This window comes from Phocoena sinus, chromosome 2, assembly GCF_008692025.1.
Source record: "Phocoena sinus isolate mPhoSin1 chromosome 2, mPhoSin1.pri, whole genome shotgun sequence".
In the NCBI taxonomy this organism is placed as follows: Eukaryota; Metazoa; Chordata; class Mammalia; order Artiodactyla; family Phocoenidae; genus Phocoena; species Phocoena sinus.
The window spans coordinates 158,424,423-158,430,329 of record NC_045764.1 but is presented as its reverse complement, the minus strand read 5'-3'; the positions used below and the strand labels follow the sequence as shown (position 1 = coordinate 158,430,329).

The 5,907-nt window shown below is 32.9% G+C and overlaps 1 pseudogene; it reads left to right on the top strand.

Moving 5' to 3' along the window:
- The first annotated feature begins 475 nt into the window (after window positions 1-475).
- LOC116749489 lies at window positions 476-1,054 on the top strand (annotated as a pseudogene).
- The last annotated feature ends 4,853 nt before the right edge of the window (window positions 1,055-5,907 follow it).

Genomic DNA, 5,907 nt, shown 5'->3' with positions numbered 1-5,907 from the left:
TAATTGAGATTTTAGTGAATAACACCTAATGTATTGAGCATGATTTAAGGGGAAAAAAAAGGATCCTTCTCGAACCTGTCCCCTATTAAATTTGAACGGTTCATGATGCTACTTAAGTTACTTTTCATGCCACTCACTTTTAACTATGCCTCTACCCATAGCGCTATGATAACTTCAGATTTAAATTCCAGCTGTATATTTTTTTCTATTTATAACAGCTTAAGAAACTCCTACAAGTCTAGGATTAAGAGAGTTTGAAAGTATTTGAAAGTAGCTATTGAGATACTACCAATTAAAAATTAGGTAAAAAACTATTTTCTGTGTGGAAAGACACACATGGCAAAATAACAAGAAACTATATATATCAAATAAATTATATTTCTTTGACAAGGAAATGAGTACAGGTACATAAGAATATGGAATTCAGGGCAGTTAAAAAATATGAATGTGATTCTTTGTTGCATCATTTGCAAGGATGAAGACTGTTCTCAGGATTAAGACTGTCCACATTCCAGATGATGTCTACATCACTCTGAAGGGATGCACAGTTCCAGAGGCACCCTGTGGAAGGACTTCAATCACATCAATGTAGAACTCAGTCTCCTTGGAAAGAAAAAGAAGAGACTCCAGGCTACAAAGGGTGAGGAAATAGAAAGCAACTCGTTTCCGTCTGCACTATCTGTAGTCGTGTACAGAACATGACCAAGGGTGTTGGTCTATTCTAAGATGAGGTCTGTGCATGCCGATTTCACCATCAATGTCGTTCTTCAGGAGAATGGGTATCTTGCTGAAATCCAAAATTTCTTTGGCAAAGAATACATCTACTGGACTTGGATGAAGCCAGGAGCTGCTTGCTCGGTATCTCATGCCCAAAAAGATGAGTTGATTTTTTTTTTAAGATGAGTTAATTCTTGAAGGAAACAACACTGAACTTCTATCAAATTTAACTGCTTTGATTCAGCAAACCCCAACAGTTAAAAGAAAAGATATCAGATAAATTTTGGATGGTATCTACATTTCTTAAAACAGAACAGTTCAGCAGGGTTATAAATAAAATCTAAGTTTTCCAGCTACAGAAACAGCAAGATGCCAGATAATTCCTCAGACTTATTTGTAATGTTTTAAAGATGCAAGAAAAGCCATGTATTGAAAAAAAATACTGATGTGTTTATACTATATTCATACATTTAATGCTTAATATATTATTAAACACAGCCTGAGGCAAAAGTTCTGCTCTAAAGATTAGAAAGGCCATTTCAGGGAGCAAAAATATCCAGTGACTAAGCTGGCTTTGTGCAATTACATGTTCAATCATCAGTTGGCATAACATTTTATTTATTTATTTATTTTTAACATCTTTATTGGAGTATAATTGTTTTACAATGGTGTGTTAGTTTCTGCTTTATAACAAAGTGAATTAGTTATACATACACATATGTTCCCATATCTCTTCCCTCTTGCGTCTCCCTCCCTCTCACCCTCTCTATCCCACCCCTGTAGGTAGTCACAAAGCACCGAGCTGATCTCCCTGTGTTATGCGACTGCTTCCCACTAGCTATCTATTTTACGTGGCATAACATTTTAAAAAATGTGATACTACTTCAAGTGTGTGACAAAGACTGCTTGATAATGATTCATACAGAGATGGATTTTTTTTTTTTTTTTTTTTTTTTTTTTTACAGGATGCTTAGGGCCTAAAATTTACTGCTTGTTCTTTAGTCTGGGGACTTCAACCTGTGGTCTCAGTGGTATCCTTGATGATAAAGACAAAGAAAAATCACATCAATATACTTTGTGTTTCACAAAGAGTTTACTTATTAGATCTTCAAAATGAGTCTAGAAAGGCATTTATTTACTTTCTATTTAAAAAAATAAATCCGGGGCACCCAGAATTTGAAGATATAACCCAGTTTCCATGAATCCAGACATGATATTTTTTAAGAGAACATAAAAATTAAAATGGCTATCATCCAACAGATTTCAAGAATCACATCTCCATATTGTGTTAAGACATGTGGCACCATAATTTTGGAATTCTAGACATTTTGGAATCCTAAAAATTGAGTTAAAATTATGGTTTCACTGTTTATCAGATCTGGCAAATTAGGATTGTTTCTTGGCATTTCTGTGCCTTAAATGCATCTTCTGCCAAATGAATAATAGAATATATATATAATACAATATAGATGTACTTATTAAGATAGAGTATTTATATAATTCATATGGTTGTTCCAATTTGAAAACAAAAAATAGTTGCTCAAAAACAATTTCAACGCAAGTGAGTTAGTAAACAGACCTCCCATTAATTGTAATACACTGTAACACGGAAAGGTACACTTCTAGAATGTTGTGCTTGGATTATAGCATTATTAAAACCAGGTCATATCACTTTGATATCTAGAAAGTTTCTCCTACAAACTGTATTGCACTTAGCTGAAGGACAATATTCATGCCTTTTGACTATTTTACTACCAGTAAGATCTACCATGATGTTCTACTTATGGTGATTTAGAGAATGACGTCTGTGTGGTAAGTCTATTTTTAACTATTTGAGGAGCTACCAAATGGTTTTCAACAAAGGTAGCATCTTTTTACATTCCTACCAGCAATATATAAGTGTTTCAATTTCTCCACATCTTCACCAACACTTGTTATCTTCTGTTTATTGATTATAGCTATTTTAATAGATGTGAAGTGGTATCTCATTGTGATTTTGATTTGCATTTCCCTAATGGTTAATGATTTCAAGCATTGTTTCATGTGCCTATTGACCATCCATATATAGATATAGATATAGATACAGATATAGATATAGATATAGATATAGGTGAAATGTCTTTTCAAATACTTTGTCAATTTTTAAATTAGATTATTTTATCTTTTTATGGTTGAATTCTAAAGATTCTTACACACCCCAGACATTAATTTCTTATCAAATATATGATTTATATATACTTTTTTTGTATTCTATAGTTTGTCATTTCACTTTCCTGATACTGCCCTTTGATATATAAAAGTTTTTGACTTTGATAAGTTCAATTTGTCTATTTTTTTCTATTTTTGCTTGTACTTTTGCTGTCACATCTAAGAAACCGTTGGCTATTTCAAAGTCATGAAGATTTACACCTATATTTTCTCCTATGAGTTTTATAGTTTTTTTAAAACTATTTTACTTTAAGTTAATTTGTACATTCTGCATTCAATAGGGATCCAAATTCATTCTTTTACATGTGGATTTCTGATGATTCTAGCACCGTTTGTTGAAAAGGCTTTCCTTCCCTGCCTTGAATGTTCTTGGCACTCTTTTCTTAAATAAAATGTCAATAAATATGTATTTATTTCTACATCCCCAATTCAATTCTATTGTTCTGTGTGCCCATACTTATGCTAATACCACATGTCTTAATTATCAAGGTTATGTGGTAAATTTTTAAGTATTCTGAGTTCTCTCTATTCTTTTTTTTTGAAGATTGTTTTGGCTATTCTGGCAAACTTACTAATCCATATGAATTTTAGAATAAGCATGTCTATTTAAAAAGAAGTCATTGGCATTTTTTAAAATAAATTTATTTACTTATTGGCTGCATTGGGTCTTTGTTGCTATGCACGTGCTTTTTTTTAGTTGCAGTGAGTGGGGGCTACTCCTTGTTGTAGTGCGGTGGCTTCTCTTGTTGTGGAGCATGGGCTCTAGGCACCTGGGCTTCAGTAGTTGTGGCATGCGGGCTCAGTAGTTGTGGCTCACAGGCTCTAGAAAGCAGGCTCAGTAGTTTTGTGGTGCACAGGCTTAGTTGCTCCACAGCATTTGGAATCTTCCTGGACCAGGGCTCAAACCCGTGTCCTCTGCCTTGGCAGGCAGATTCTTAACATCTGTGCCACCAGGGAAGTCCCTCATTGGTATTTTGATAGGGATTATGTTGAATCTATACATCAGATTGGAGAGTATTTCCATCTTAACTGCATTAAGTTTTCCAATCCATGAACACAGATGTCATTCTATTTATTTAGGTTTTCTTTAATTTATTTCAACAAATTTCTGTATGTATCATTGCATACATCTTGAATTTTGGATAAATTCATTCCTAAGCATTTTATCTTTGATAATATTTTTATTCAAGCTGTTTTCTTGATTCCACTTTCTGTTGTTCATTGTGAGTGTATAAAATACCGTGCATCTTTGTATACTGATCTTATAGCCTAGAATCTGACTGTCTTCATTTATTGTCTCTAACTGTATGGTGTGTGTGTGTGTTTGTATGTGTGTTTGTGTTTCTTAGCATTTTCTTTATAAGATTATGACATCTGTGAAAAGAGATAATTTATTTCTTCCTTTTCCATCTGGATGCCTTTTATTTCATTTTCTTCCCTAATTGCCTTGGCTAGAACCACCAATACAATGTTGAATAGAAATAACAAGAGTAGGCATCTTTGTGTTGTTCTTGATCTTAGGGAGAAAGTTTTCACTCTTTCATCATTAAGTGTAATGTCAGCTGTGGATTTATCATTCGTGAATTTGACTGTGTAGCAGAACTAAACCTCTATTCCTAGTTTGCTGAGTGTTTTTATGATGAAAGGATGTTGGTCTTGTCAAATGAGTTTTCTGCATCTATTGAGATGGTTAAGTTTCTTCAATTGTTTTTGTTCTTTATTTTATTAATACAGTTTATTACATTGATTAATTTTTGTATATTATACCAACCTTATATTTCTGGAATAAATCCCATTTGGGTATGCTATATAATCCTTTTAATATGAAGCTGGATTCAATCTGCTAGTATTTTGTCAAAAAGTTTTGCATCTATATGCATAAGTGATATTGTGCTGTAGCTTCTTTTCTTCTAATGTCTTTGCCAGGTTTTGATATCATGGTAACATTGGCCTCATAGGATGAGTAAGGAATTCTCTCATCTTCTATTTTTTAAGAGTTTGTGAAGAATTGATGCAAATTCTTCTTTAAATATTTAATAGAATTCACAAACAAAGCCATTTCTACTTGAACATTTTGAGGGGAATTTTATTTTTTTAGTTTTTATTTTTTGTAAATGCAAGCTCTTTACTTGTTAGGAGCCTATTCAGATTTTCTATTTCTTCTTGTGTCAGTTTTGGTAGTTTGTGTCTTTCTAGGAATTTATCCATTTTAATAAGGTTATCTAATTTGTTGGCATATTACTGTTCATTGTTCACCTAAATTCTTTTTTTTTTTTTAATTTGTACATTGGGTAGTAACATCTCCTCTTACATTTTTTTATTTTAGTAATTAAAAAAATTTTTATTTGATCAGTCTAGATATAGTTGGCCAGTTTTGTTGATCTTTACAAAGAAACAACTTTTGACTTTATTGATATTCTCTGCTGTCTATTGACCTGTCTTCTTGTCTATTGCTTGTTGGTCACCATACTGCATTTTTCATTATAGTTGTATTTTTGATACTTTCTTTTAGTTCTTCAGACATGGTTTCCTTTAGCTCCTTAACCATATTTTAAATAGTTGATTAAAGTCTTTGTCTAACAATTTCAACATGACTACCTCAGGGAGAGTTTCTATTTATTCTCTTCTATCTCCAATGTATGTTTTCATCGCTGCTTATTGTAGTTGCTGTCTTTCCTAACTTTTCAGGACTGATTCTGTAAACTATGTATTCCTTGTCATTTGTGGCCACTGAGGTTTCTGCTTGGTTATCTTAGTGGTTAGAGATTTCCTTAAATTTCTGAAATTAATAAATCTCTCCATTTTATTGAGATGTCTGTGTGCATGCCATAACATGCTTTTATCATTCTGTCTTGGCCTTTAATTTCTGCTTATGCAGAGTTTCAAGATCATTTGTAAGTGATATATTAGGGCCTTCTCAAGTCTTTCCTAGGCATCTACACAGGTCCATAAATGTGCGTGGCATTCTAGACCCCCAGCAAT